The following is a 15,168-nucleotide window of genomic DNA, read 5'->3' on the forward strand; positions in this document are numbered from 1 at the left end:
AAAAAAAAAAAAAGGAAAAGGAACAGGTCCAGAAAAACTGTCTGTGGGTTTTGTTTGCAGGAAACGCAAGATCTTTGCATTCTGAAAAGCGTGAAACATCAATATCGACTAATTCTATTTGCACTCGCTTTATTTTCGGCTTAGTTACGAGTTACTGAATGCTTCCTCTTCACCACTTCTCTGGTGGTGCTGTGTGCTGTGGGTAGGCGGTGAAGCTGATAGAACTGTCGTCTTCCAGAGTCTTGCTTCTGTTTCTTTTCTTCCTAGTAGTCTATCGGTGGATAGAACAAAGCATTTATATACTGTGTCACTGAGTCATAGCCAAATAGATTAGGAGAGAGTCCAGCAGTCACAGGATCCAATTCACTCATAAACACAAGACAGAAAATCTGGGAAAGCACAGTGGGCCTTTGGTCCTTTGTTTGAATGCTTCCAGTGACAGAGGATTCATGATCTCCCAATGCAGTCCATTATAGCATAGCTATGATGATTAGAATATACTTTTATATCTTTTCTTCTTTAGGGCAAATGGTCAAGACTAATTGCATCAGTTCTTGATCATCAGAGTGTGCCAGACCCTGGGGTAAGCCCTTTGCATGCATGTATTATCTCACTCACATTTACAACAAACCCAGGAAGTAACTGATATCACTCACCCCATAATGGGAAAAAATGAGAATGGATGAGGTTAATTAGTATGTCCTGGAAAGTGTTAGAGCCAGGATTCAAACCTAGATAATCCGATTCCAGAACCTGTGTTTGCAAATACTACACACTATGAGTTTGTTGTCCTTAACACAAGAGGTAAAAATACATATAAAACTCCAACACACTTTCATAGATGGGTCTGGATTGAGGGACCCAGTTTTCCTCTGTTGGATATGATGCAGACACCCTTGAAGGGAGCCATGCAGACGTATTTCCAAACTCCCTTTCCTCCTACTTGGTAGACAGAAGAAGCCATAGGAGGGAGTTCCTGTTGTGACACAGTAGAAACTGACTGGTATCCATGAGAATGTGGGTTCAATCCCTGGCCCCACTCAGTGGGCTAAGGATCCGGCACTGCCACGAGCTGAGGTATAGGTCACAGACAGCCAGCAGCTGTAGCTCGGATTCAACTCCTAGCCTGGGAACTTCCATTTAACAAATTTAGTTTTCTCAGGAGCTCAGAGAGACTCATGCCATGATTTACAGCTCTGTGCATCTTATATGTGGTCAGAAAGATGCTCCCACATTTCTGTGAATGTCTTCTACAAGATAGATGATTCTTTGTTGAAAGGTGGAAAGCTTTCAAGAGAGAACCCTCTGATCCAAGAGCCACATCCCGAGTATCCATCGTTTCTGAGCAAAAGACTTTTTTTTTTTTTTTGGCTTTTTAGGGTTGCGCCCATGGCATATGGAGGTTCCCAGGCTAGGGGTCCAGTTGGAGCTACGGCTGCCTGCCACAGCCACAGCCACAGCCACAGCAGCACTGGATCTGAGCCACATCTGTGGCCTACACCACAGCTCATGACAACACTGGATCCTTAACCCACTGAGCAAGGACAGGGGGGATCAAACCCACAACATCATGGTTACTAGTCAGATTTGTTTCCTCTACGCCACAACGGGAACTCTGCAAAAGACATTTCTAAGCTTTCCCAAGAAACACAGTATGTCCTGTGTGAGCTCCTTGAGGCCATGTTTCCTTCTTGCCTCCTAAGCCTCTGGTAAATACAGATCAGAGAAGTTACTAAGTATATATTTGTTGGATTAAATACAATGATTGCCATACATGACAGTTCTCAGTGCTTACATCCTATGGTGTGTCTAAGAAGTATCCCCTGAGAACATGGGTAAAGTGTATTCACAGCATCCCTCAGTCTCCCTGTGGGCTCTGACATCTGTATATCATGGTATTTGAGGATTCCAGGGGATTCGTTGCCATGTCTGAGAATCCTCACTATACATCATCTTATCTGATAATTCCTTACGGAATATCTCTGTAGCTGAGAATTCCCTTCCCCTGCATGCCTTTTCAGAAATCAATGTTTAGAATAATGGTCCTGCTTGGCTCTGAATTGGGCTGGTTAATAACCATTGCCAGGGAAATCAATCAAATCTATGATATCTTATTACTTACACTAATTTAATCACAGGGAACGGATCACTGTTCCAGTTCAAAGGGCAAAGAGGATGTGTGTGTGTGTGTGTGTGTGTGTGTGTGAAAGAGAGAGAGAGTGAGAGGGAGGGAGAGAACTTTAAGCAAAAAGGTACTGAAACCCTGGAGGGAATGGCCTATTACTATAAATCTCTTCCCTGCATTATTTTAGGCTATATTCAGCTGAACTTTAATTTATATGTGAAAGCATGCTGCTTTTACTCTGATCTCATTCAGAGAATATTTTGTATTTTGAATAATCTTTGAGATCAGAGAAAGCAATTGCTAATTCCCTAATCATACAAATTAACCGAACATGATCTTTAGTAAAACTGCTCACATGTGATTACTTCAGCCACCCCAGTTGGCTCAGTCCTAGGCAAAAGGTTTGATTATAGATGGGCAGGATGGAGCCCGTGAACCCAGGGAATCAATGACGGATGGTTCAGCGTCTCCATGTCTGTCGCTTAGTCTGTGTCAGCCTCTTCCACTTCCTCCCACACTCCCTCCCATCTCTGAGCTGGGCAGCAACACCTTCCTATCCATCCTGAGCTCAAATGTCCAAGCCTCCATGAAGCCTTTTATTGGGGCCCCAATCCTTTTTCTTCCAAATTCTACTACTGCTGGAGTATGCGCTAGTCATCTGGTCTACCCTATGGCTCCTTCTATTAGGCAGTGGCCTTCTCCTCTTCTTTGGGGGATCTGGTGGAGTTTTGATTCATGGATCATCCTTCTTTGCCCCAGGTTGGCCAGTAGAGAAACCCACCCTGCCCCCCAATTTCCCCACTCCTAGATTAGTCCAGGATAAACCAGTTTCTTAAGCAGGGCAAGGAGAATAATTCTTTGGTGAACATGTTGAGTTTGGGGGAGGCGATTGCAAAGGGTAAAGAACATAATATTATGGTTTCTATTCTGGCTTCCCCTTTTTATCCTCTAGCTCTGCTAGAGTCCTTTGCTTCTGTTTCATGAAGTTTCCTCTTCTCTAATCACTGGTTACAATGCACAGATGACAAATTTTGTCTCGGGTCCCTCAAGCCTGGTTGACTGGCAGTGGCTCTTGGAGCACTGTGTTAAGAAAGAAGCAAAAGTCAAACCTGGGGTCAGCAGGAAAAGAGATCTGTGATCAATTAGTTATATCTGACATCGGGACAAGCGTGGCTATAAACGAGCCAGGTGTTTTCCATCTTTTATTGAGTGACATATCTTATTTCTTCTCAGTGATTGCTGTGAGTCCTGGACTTAGGTAGCCCTTTATTTCTATTGCTTGTCACATTTGTCACCAGGAAAGCCACAGTGGCCACCTCACGAACCAGGCCAACTAGAGGTTTGCCCTTCAGATTTTGACATTAATTCTTTGGATCCCCAAAGGCTTGAAGTCAGTTAGCAGAATAAATGATGTTAAAGAGTATAAATCCAAGTGCGTCAGGAACATAAAGAACAGAAGAAGAGAACAACTAGAGCCATTCTAAAAAATTTAAGGAGCATGCAGCATAGCCTGGGAGGCCCAGGGTTGTATGCTCAGAGCAGTACATGAAGCAAATTTATGTAAACTAGCTTTCCAATTAAAATTTCCGTTGATTGATTGGGTGGCATCGTGGTCAATTGGGGATTTCGTATGGACTCATGTGGCCAGGCACCACGTACAGACCTACTTCACTTTGTTGCATTTTGTTTTACTATGCTTTGCAGATATTGCATTTTTTTACAAATTGAAGGTTTGGGGCAACCCTACACTGAGCAAATCTATCAGCACAATTTTTCCACCAGCATTTGCTCATTTTGTCTCTCTGTGTCACATCGTGGCAACTCTCACAACATTTAGAATTTTTTCATTATTGTATTTGTTATTGTGATCTGTGATCAGTGACCTTTGATGTTACGATTCCAAAAAGATTCCAACTTGCTGAAGGCTCTGATGATGGTTAGCATTTTTAAATTAAAACAATAAAATATGTTTTAATTAATCTATGAACACTGTTTCCTTAGGCATGGTGCCATTGCACACTTAATGGACCACAGTATAGTATAAACATAACTTTTATTTTATTTTTTTTTGTCTTTTTTTTTTTTTTTGCTATTTCTTTGGGCCGCTTCCGCAGCATATGGAGGCTCCCAGGCTAGGGGTCTAATTGGAGCTGTAGCCACAGGCCTACGCCAGGGCCACAGCAACACGGGATCCAAGCTGCATCTGCAACCTACACCACAGCTCACGGCAACGCCGGATGGTTAACCCACTGAGCAAGGGCAGGGACCGAACCCACAACCTCATGGTTCCTAGTCGGATTCGTTAACCACTGCGCCACGACGGGAACTCCTTTTTTTTTTTTTTTTTTTAAACATAACTTTTAGATGTACTGAAAAACTAAAAACATTGTGCGACTCACTTTATTGGGATATTTGCTTTATTGCGGTGATCTGGAATTGAACCTGCAATATCTCTGAGGTCTGCCTGCATGCCTTCTTTGCTATTACATCTTCTATGCCTATACACAGTATGTGCTCAATAGTGCTGTGTTCAATGAGGGAATAAAGAAATTATGAAACTCATGTGAAAACTCTTCAGCTCATATCAGAAGTCAAAGATAATAGAACTGACAGAGTTCTCATCATGGCACAGCAGAAACGAATCTGACTAGGAGCCATGAGGTTGCGGGTTCAATCCCTGGCCTCGCTCAACGGGTTAAGGATCCAGCATTGCCATGAGCTGTGGTGTAGGTTGCAGATGTGGCTCACGGCTCGGATCTGGCATTGCTGTGTCTGTGGTGTAGCCTGGCAGCTGTAGTTCCGATTGGACCCCTAGCCTGGGAACCTCCATGTGTTGTGGATGCAACCCTAAAAAGCAAAATAATAATAATAATAATAATAGAACAAATATTTATGGCATGTTGTTTGATATGGAGCAGTAGAATTTATTTTATTTTATTTTTTGGTTTTTTTTGCCTTTTTCTAGGGCTGCTCCCGTGGCAAATGGAGGTTCCCAGGCTAAGGGTCCAATTGGAGCTGCAGCCGCCACCCTACGCCAGAGCCACAGCAACGCAGGATCTGAGCCACGTCTGCGACCTACACCACAGCTCACAGCAACGCCAGATTGTTAACCCACTGAGCAAGGCCAGGGATCGAACCTGGAACCTCATGGTTCCTAGCTGGATTCGTTAACCACCGTGCCACGATGGGAACTCCTGAGGCAGTAGAGTCTAGAAAACACATCAGTTTTTGAGAAAGATTTAGGAGCTGGGATTGACAGTATTTGGTGCTGGATAGGACTCTGGGAAAAGGGGAGGAGAAAGAGAACAAGAAGCCTCTCAGATTTCTGACTGGAACAGCTGGGTGGGTGGTAGTGACATTCATCAAGATGCTCTTCGGCTGTACCTGTGTGGGTACCAGCCAAAGTTCTTCTCATACTCTATTTTTATTGGCTGCTTATTTGTCTGTCTTTATCTCAACCCAGGAAGTGCATTGAGGGAAGCATTGTGTCTATCTTGTTAACTATTGCATCCCTGGTGCCTACAACAGGGCTAACACATAGTAGGCTTACAAGCAATTGCAAGTGCATGCGTGAATAGATAATACATATCCAATGATGACAACCATTTAGTCAGTATATAGGAAGACAGTACATTTCTAGTCATTGTAGCCAGGGGATATACTATCCAAAAACAACCTTCAGCCATTTATGATGGGAAGAAGGGCACGACCTGTGTCATGGAGGCTTCTCGTCTATCAGAGGCCCACCTATCTTACCTCAGCATTAAAATGCAAGTTTTGCAGGCGCTTCAATTACTGAAAGTCTATATGGAGTATATGAGGCTTAACCCATAGCTGGTTCCTGTTCACAGTCAAAGGCCAATGAATGGTCAATAAAAGCTGCAAACAGTTTTCCATTATTCCTGATGGATTTCTCTGTAAGATGACAGAGTGGAACAATGATCAATAGTGGAACAGTCATTCCTGAAGGCCTTTGTGCTAGATATAATATATTGATAAAAGAGAGGGCGGCAAGAACTTCTGTTGGCACAATGGCTGTGGTTTTGGGGGGTAAACAGGGGAACGCTCTTCTTGAAAACAGGGCAGACTGAGCTTGACTCCTTCCAATAGAAACTGGCACATACTTGGAACTCAACAAATATGTGCTGTGATGATCCCATCAGAAGAGTTGGTTTAAGGGGAGCACATAAGTGAGAAATGGAGCCCAGAAGTCATAAGCGTTCTTATGGACGTGCTCTTCAGCTGGGATTTCATTAAATTTTAAGATATGAAATCCATTGAGATAAATGAGGGGGCAGAGCTGGGTGAGGACCTCTGATTTATAGCCAGACTTTTTCATCTTAATCTCGGGTGACTTCTCAGCAGCACTGAAACAGTTAAACCCTCTGTCCTAGAAAAGCTCACCCCAGATGATTTCCGTAACCCCTGCTGATGGTTGAAGTATGTCTCCTTCAGCTTTATACTTGGAGTTCTAACCTCTGATGCCTGACTGTTACCTTATTTGGGAATGGGTTTGGTGCAGATGTAACGATGTAAGACGAGCCCCCCCCTTCCAGTGTGACTCATGCCCTTAGAAAAGGGGGAATTTGGAGACAGGCACATACAGGGAAAATGCCATGTGACGATGAAGGAAAAAGTGGGGGCCATACCAAAGATCACCAGAACATCACCAGATGCCAGGGGGAAGTCATGGGACATATCCTTCCCTTGTGGCTTTCAGAATGAGACGGGGGACACCCTGGTTTCTGATTTCTGAAACTGTGAGATAAGGTACTTCTGAATACGACACCATGACCCCTGTTTCCCCCACTCTCTGCTCCTCCTCAGAATGCCACGTGGACACCTGTTCAACTTTCTTCTCTTACGTGTTAGGATTCCTTCGAGCTCCAGTCTAGATTTTCTTCTTACTCAACACACATCCCCAAGGGATTCACGCTCCCTATGCCATTTCCTCTTCTGGCTCCCGAGGCTCTTTCCTATGCATCAGATATGTGTGTGTCCCTCTTAAAGAATAATTCCCTCAAGCCGCCTCTCCCCAGCCCCTGGAAACCACCATTCTACTTTCAATTTACATGGATTTAACCACTCTAGGTATCTCAGCTAAGTGGAATCATGCATTTGTGTGTGTGTGTGTGTGTGTGTGTGTGTGTGTGTGTGTGACTGCATATTTCGCTTAGCTTAATGTCCTCAATTTCTCTGTGTTGTAGCACCAGTCAGAATTTCCTTCCTTTTAGAGGCTGAATAATATTCCATTGCATGTATGGACTACCTTGTGTTTCTTCACCCATCCATCCCTGGACACATGGGTTGCCTCCTCCTCTTGGCTATTGTGAATAGTGCTGCTATGAACATGAACTTACAAGCATCTCCTTGCATCCCTGATTTCAATTCTTGAGGGTATGTATCTAGAAGAGGGGTTGCTGGGTTGTATACCAACTGCAAGTTTGAGGTTTTGAGGAAATGCCACACTTTTTCACAGCAACTGCACCACTTTCCATTCCCACCAACAGTGCAGAAAGGTTCTAATTTTTCACATCCTTGCCCATCCTGTGATTTTCTTTTTATCCCCCCAGTGGTAACCATCCTAATGGATGGGAGGTGGCACATTTTTTTTCCCCTTTTCCGAAACATTTTCCAATAGTTCTTCAGACTTAGAACCAGTTCTATTCCCTCGGTTCCTTGGTTACAGAAAAAGTACATTTGTCCTCCTGGCCAGGATGTTGAGTGAGTGAGGAGATTGTGTGCTGCGAATGTGAAGTGGGCTCAATGTCCTACTCCAAATGTCCATCAGCACTTCCCTCTCAAGAAACCCACAGTGTTTTGCACAGAAAGCTGCTCCTCTCCCCTTAGGTTCTCTAGACTGATGAACTTCATTGCCAATCTTTCAACTGCAGCAGCCAGAAACGTGGCAACTTCTCTTACCTCTTTCTCAGCCCCCCATACGCATTCATCATCAAATCCTACTGCTTTCACTTAAATATTTTCTCCCCAAACCCTGTTCTAGGCAGCAGCTTCCTTAGTTCAAGATGCTAGAATCTCCAGCTCACATGACTTAGTCACCATCTATCTTGCCCCCAACCCAACTCTCTCCCCCATCTTCTCCAGTCTTCACACTATAGCCAGGTCATTTTTGTAAACTCAAATTGAAAAAAAAAAATGATCTTGTCACACCCTTGTCCTAGGGAAAACCCGTGAATGTCATTTCCTTGCCCTCAGAATGTAAATGAACATCCATAAGAGGGCTTTTCTTTATCTGGTTCCCACCTACTTGTCTTATTTATCTCCCTGTATCTACTCCTACCCAGAAATAACATGGGTGGAAAAATCACTTTTGATTTAGAGAACGATGAAGACAGCGATTTTTTTTTTCCTATTTGTCATACAAATGCTCAGCACTCCCTGGCCTAGGTCTGACTCTGGGTGAGTCAGAATTGAAGACCTATACCAGGATGCTGCTGCATGATGGATGAAGGATGTGAAGAGCTGTCCTAATCCAGGTTGGTACCCAGCATCACCAGATGTACAAACTGGCTAATTCATTAGTATCTCTAAGATTTTATGAAGGCACTAATGTTTGGATACTCAGTTTTTAATGCTCATGGGAAGCAAGTAAATAATAGCCCATTTATAGATATAAGAGAGATACGCTCTTTGCAGGTGCGGTAATCATGGTAGATTATCATACAGCAAAGTTAGGTTCAGTTAGATCGTGGTTCTCAGTCCAAGTGGTACATTAGAATCAGTTGGGAGTCTTGAGAACATGAAGTCTCCATCCTAGAACAAGATCTTTGTGAATGGGGCTGGGAATCAGGATTTAAAAAAAAAGAAAAAAAAAAGCTTCTTAGGTGATTGTGATATACAGCCATGGGCTAAAAACCACTGACTTAGCTCCATATAGAAATAACTTCATCAGACATTCATTTATGGAGAAAAGTGACAGCTAATCAGACAGTGGGTTTCTTTATACTCGATTTGGAGTACTTTTGGAGTTAGTGTTAGCTAGACAATAGATAACTTGACTTTGGGATAGCTGATTGCACTTTGTCTCTGTCCTAGAAAGGGAAAAACATGAAACATTATCTTATCCCATGTCTAGACATTGGTTACAATCATTGCCCAGACTATCCAAGTTTTGAGGAAGGCAGATTAGCATACAATGTTTTAACTGGGACACTGCATATCTATTGAGATTATTTCCAAATATCTATTGAGAGTACTTCCAAGTATGCAGCCCCTCCGGGAATGTCACCCCAGACAGACTTGGGGGAAGGCTGTCCTGGGATGTGGGGACAAGGAAAAAAGGTGGATTTAGGCATTCAGGCTTCAGAAAGCAACCAGAAGGGTAGCCTCTGATGCTACATTCTCTTCTGAATTAAAATAAGTGGTGGAATTCCTCTGTGGTTCAGTGGTAACAAATCTGACTGGTATCCGTGAGGACATGGGTTCGATCCCTGGTCCCACTCCATGGGTTGTCGCAAGCTGCGGTGGAGGTTGCAGATGCAGCTTGGATCTAGTGTTGCTGTGGCTGTGGCGCAGGCTGGCAGCTGCAGCTCTGATTCCAACCCCTAGCCTGGGAATTTTCATATGCTGCAGGTGTGGCCCTAAAAAGACAAAAGAAAGGGGGGGTGGGGGGTGGGGAGATGGTGGATGGCAGGAAATGGCCTTTGCTGCTTGGTGTGCACATCTTATGTTCTGACCCAGTGGTGAACTCTTTAGATGGACATTGTCACTGAAAACCACTCTGGGACATCAGTAGCCTTGATTTGGTGCTATGGAAAGCCATTGAGGAGGTGGCCTTTAGGGCTTTGCTGTGGGATGAGGTGACTCATTGCCTGTAACTGCATACAAAAGGGGAGCCATATGCCAAAGCCATAGGCAAGCAACACAAAGAGGGAATTCACTTGCTAAAGAGGGAACTCAAATTTTCCTAGTCGGAGTTCCCGTCATGGCGCAGTGGAAACAAATCCAATGAGGAACCATGAGGTTGCAGGTTCGATCCCTGGCCTTGCTCAGTGGGTTGAGGATCTGGCATTGCCGTGAGCTGTGCTGTAGGTCACAGACGCAGCTCAGATCCTGCGTTGCTGTGGCTGTGGTGTTAAGTCAGCGGCTGCAGCTCCAATTGGACCCCTAACCTGGGAACTTCCATGTGCCATGGGTGCGGCCCTAAAAAGACAAAAAGGCAAAAAAAACTTTTTTCCTAGTCAATCAGAGACCACACATTTTTAAAAAAGTGTTTGCCGGATTTGAAAATTATTATTATTTGCCATTGGTTTCTGCTTTATTATTATTATTATTATTAATGGGTATGTTGGGAACTGGACTTGTTTCATTATTTTAAGTAATTGGCTAATCTATAATAATAAGATATGGCCAAGGAAGAGTTGTTCAATAAATGAAAAGGTCATATTTCTGTTAAAACAGGAGCCTGTATATCTGTGATCTTCTGTATCTGGCTGGGGTTCTGTCTTTTCAAGGCCTCTCTGAATGAGTTCGTTCAAGCTCCTCATTTGACTAATAAGCCCCCTGAGACTTGGTAGGAGTTTGCCAGGAAGCTGCTAAATAATGTAGGAGTTGAGCTTTTTCCCTGGAGTCTTCTTTGCAGGGAAGATGAGTGAAGGCAGAAGCTTGCTGCTAAGGAGAACCTCCATGAGACTATTTGATGGTGGCTCTTTGCAGAATGACAATGGAAGGGCTGTCCCCGTTCCTTCTCCCTCCTGTTGTTTCTGAGACCTCAGCTCCATAGCCAGGTCCTCCGTGCGGCTGTTCCTCTCCCTTTCACACTGTGTCTCTCTGTACCGGTGGACGAGGCGACAGAAGGCAGGTGCATGGAGAATGCAAGAGGTCATGATGGTGGGGTTCAGAAAGGGTCCAGAGTGATGTCTATTACACTGTGTGTATTTGTATGGGAGCCAAAGAGCCATCCAGAGTACTCTCCAAGGGGGTAGGCTGCTTGAGCTCAAAGCTCTGCTCTGCCACTAGGTAATCTTGACTTTCAGTTTACCCATCTGTGTAATGGGGTGCTGACAAAATGCTCAACCTCACAGGGCTATTTTTGAGAATAAAATGAAGTATTACTTGAAAGTACTTAGAATAGTTTCAGGCATATAATAATTGCTTAATATAAATTATATTTGGACTTTTGGAAGATTAATAGGGAAATTCAGCGTTTATGACTTCCTAAAACAGATGGTCATTCATTCACTCATTCATTCGACAAATATTTGTGAGTATTACAGTATGTCAGCTTTCATGCCATGTATTCACTAATGAATTACAAAAGGCTGGAAATCCCTGGTGGCTCAGTGGGTTACAGATCTGGCATTAGCACTGCTGTGGCTCAGGTCACTGCTGTGGCATGGATTTGATCCTGGTCCCAGAACTTCTGCAAGCTGTGGGCCCAGCCAACCCCCTGGCCCCTCAAAAAACAAAGCAAAACAAAACAACAAAAACGGCCATTCTTTCAAGGTGCTGATAGGGCGGCTCTGTGGTTTATGTCCCAAGAATAGATAATTGAAAAAAGAAAAGACCTGCCGGCTGGCCCAAGTACACATGGAGAATTCTCATATCCAGGAAGAAGCAAGCCATGAGAGCCAGAGCTGGGATCTGGTGTCAAAATAATCACAAGGAGTTCCCGCTGTGGCTCAGCAGGTTAAGAACCTGACATAGCGTCCATGAGGATGTGGGTTCAATCCCTGGCCTCACTCAGTGGATTAAAGAGCCGGTATTGCTACAAGCTGGGGTGTAGTCTGCAGCTGCAGCTCAGATCTGGTGTTGCTGTGGCTGTGGTGTAGGCTGGCAGCTGCAGCTCCAATTCCACTCCTAGCCTGGGACCTTCCATATGCTGCAAGGGGTGGCCAAAAAATAAAACAACAACAACAACCACCAAAAAAAAAAAAAAAAAAAAAAAAAAAAAAAAAAAAAAAAAACTGTCAGCACCAGAATGCAGCCCGAGTGGGGAGGGTGGAGGAACATGACTCCAGGTCTTTCTCTTTCCTTCAGTTTAGGGATGAGGCTTATAAAGTCATTTCCAAAAAAAAAAAAAAAAAAAAATCCCCTGAACTCAGGTTCCCCGGTCTCAGATAAGTGGGAAATCAGGGCCAGCTGCCTCCTTTCACAGACTTTCAAGGACGGCCTTTCAGGGCAGGAACTTGCCCAACCTTCATGCAACAAGCAGCCAGCTTCTTTAGGCCCCATAGGAGCATCAACTGTTGAATGATGCTGGTCTTGGGTGGATGGTCTCCCAGGGCTTGGACCAAGGGCTCTAAACAGCAAGTAGCTTCCTGGAGGCAGGACTGCTATGTCTCAGTCTGTATTAGATGACAATTAACAGTAGAATCTCTGCTCAGCAGAGGTGGGCTGGACCTTGGAGATAACTTAATTCAATCACTTTGCAAAGAAAATACCTGAAAACCCAGGAGAACCAAGTTATCCCTACTCTTTGACTGGATCAGTGCCCCTCCCAGCAAAAATCGCTTTGCTTCACTCATAGTCCAAAAATCCAGCCTGTAGGGGTTGTGCCTAATCTATTTACAGATGATTCCTGCCCAAAGAACTTCATACCAAAAGTAAAGTCTAACCTATTGGAACAACATTAGACTATTTCATCAGTAGTTGCCAGGTTATTACAGGAGGCACACTAAAATTTTTTCCCCAAGTTACAAAAGACAAATGTATACATTGCTTTACTATTTATGCAAAGTTGGAGTCCCCTTATCATCATCATTATGACCATTGTCATCATCACAGTGGATCACAATGGATCACACTGTGCTAGACCCGTGGTTCTCAAAGGGAGGTCCCAGACCAGCAGCATCAGCATCACCTGGAACCTGTTTGAAGTGTCCAATCTCAGAGCCTGTCCCAAACATAATAAATTAGAAACCCTGGGAGTTAGACCCAGAAACATGATTTTTGTTTTTGTTTTTGTTTTTCCTTTTTACAGCTGCACTTGCAGCGTATGGAAATTCCCCAGCTAGGGGTCAAATTGGAGCCACAGCTGAGGCCTACCCCACAGCCAAGTAACACCAGGTCCCAGTCGCATCTGTAACCTAGGCCACAGCTTGTGGTCATGCCTGATCCTTAACCCACCACATGAGACCAGGGATCAAACCCTCATTCTCACAGATTCCATGTTGGGTTCTTAACCCATGGAGCTACAACGGGAGCTCTGCAATCTGTGTTTTAACAAGCTCTGTGGTGATTCTTAAGCCAAAGCTTCAGAACCATTAAGCTAGACTGTGCCAAGGGCTTTGAATGCAGTGGTCCCACCTATTCTTGAGAGTCACCCTCAGTGCAAAGGGGGGATTATGATCTTTACTTGGAGAAAACTGAGACCCGGCAAGGATAAGTAAGGTGCCCAGGGTCACACAGCTGGTCAGGGTGCAGCTAGACCCTGGTCCACATTTATTTTTTTTTAATTTTATTTTTTGTCTTTTTTTTGTGTGTGTGTCTTTTTAGGGCTGCACCCACGGTGCGGCATATGGAGGTTTCCAGGCTAGGGGTCTTATTGGAGCTACAGCTGCTGGCCTATGCCACAGCCACAGCAATGCCAGATCTGAACTGCGTCTCAGCCTACACCACAGTTCATGGCAATGCCGGATCCTTAACCCACTGAGCAAGGCCAGGGATGGAACCTGCAACCTCATGGTTCCTAGTCGGATTCATTTCCGCTGCGCCATGACGGGAACTCCCACATTTATTTGGTTGCATCATATCATGTTTTCAATGAAGTCAATGTCTGTACCTCTGCTTAGCCTAACAAATTCTCTGAATTACAAAAGAAACATGTAGTGAATTCTTTTTTTTTTTTTTTTGTCTTTAGTCTTTTTAGGGCGACACCTGTGGCATGTGGAAGTTCCCTGGCTAGGGTTCCAATCCGAGCTACAGCTGCCTGCGTATACCACAGCCATAGCAACGCCAGACCTGAGCCGTGTTTGCAACCTACACCACAGCTCACGGTGACACCGGATCCTTATCCCACTGAGCGAGGCCAGGGACTGAACCAGCAACCTCATGGTTCCTAGTCAGATTTGTTTCCGCTGTGCGGCGACAGGAACTCCCTGTAGTCGATTCTTAACAACCACCCCCCACCTACATCATGGAATTACCATTGTTTTCGCTCAGCTTCACCTCCTTCAGTCCAGAACTAGCCTGTGGGTCTCAAGGTAGTGACCTGACTTCAAAGCCCGCCTCATCTTCCATTCAGGTGAAGCCAGGGATGACCTCCTGGGCAGGGTCTGTGGCCAGTGAGGTCTGCGGCTGAAAAAGGAGTGGGTGGAGGAGGATGAGGCTGGGAGCAGCTGCAGAATACTTGCTGAGTCGGGGAAGGGCGATGGAGGGGAAAGGCCAAGAGAGAAAGGAAGGAAGGAAGCAGGTGCTGCTTCTCTATAAAATAAATACAACGATGTCTATTTTACTGATGAGCAAATGAAAACCCAGGGAGGTCATGTGACACAGGTGGTATCACTAGCTGGACGATAGAGGTCCTGGGTGTGAACTGGGTGATTTTGACTCTAAGACCAATATTTATTCCACTACAGTGCAATTGGAGCCACTGCCTATGGAAACCAGCAGCAATGGCTATGAAGAAACACCATGGGCAGGGGTTCCTGTCTTGTATTCAGGGGACTGATGGACCCACTGAAATTAAACACAAAGTTATGATGTCGTGTGTATGTATTTATAAGATACACATATAAATGTTCACATAAATATACATGTTGAATGTATGTGTGTAAATACACATATCACATACACACACATATAAATACATACACATATATGCACACACATATTTACATACATGTATATCAAACCTGGATTTGTTGGGGGCCTCCAGAGACACGGAACCAATCGACGATCTCCCTCTGTCTCTCTCTATTATAAGAAATTGTCTCATATGATTATGGAGGCTGAGAAGTCCCATGACCTGCCGTCTGCTAGCTGGAGACCCAGAGACCTGGTGGCGTAAGTTCCAGTCTGAGTGCAGGAGAAGACTGATGTCCCAACTTGAAGACAGTCACCCAGACAAAGCGAATTTTCTC

The sequence above is a fragment of the Sus scrofa genome, chromosome 17, assembly GCF_000003025.6.
Source record: "Sus scrofa isolate TJ Tabasco breed Duroc chromosome 17, Sscrofa11.1, whole genome shotgun sequence".
Classification (NCBI taxonomy): Eukaryota; Metazoa; Chordata; class Mammalia; order Artiodactyla; family Suidae; genus Sus; species Sus scrofa.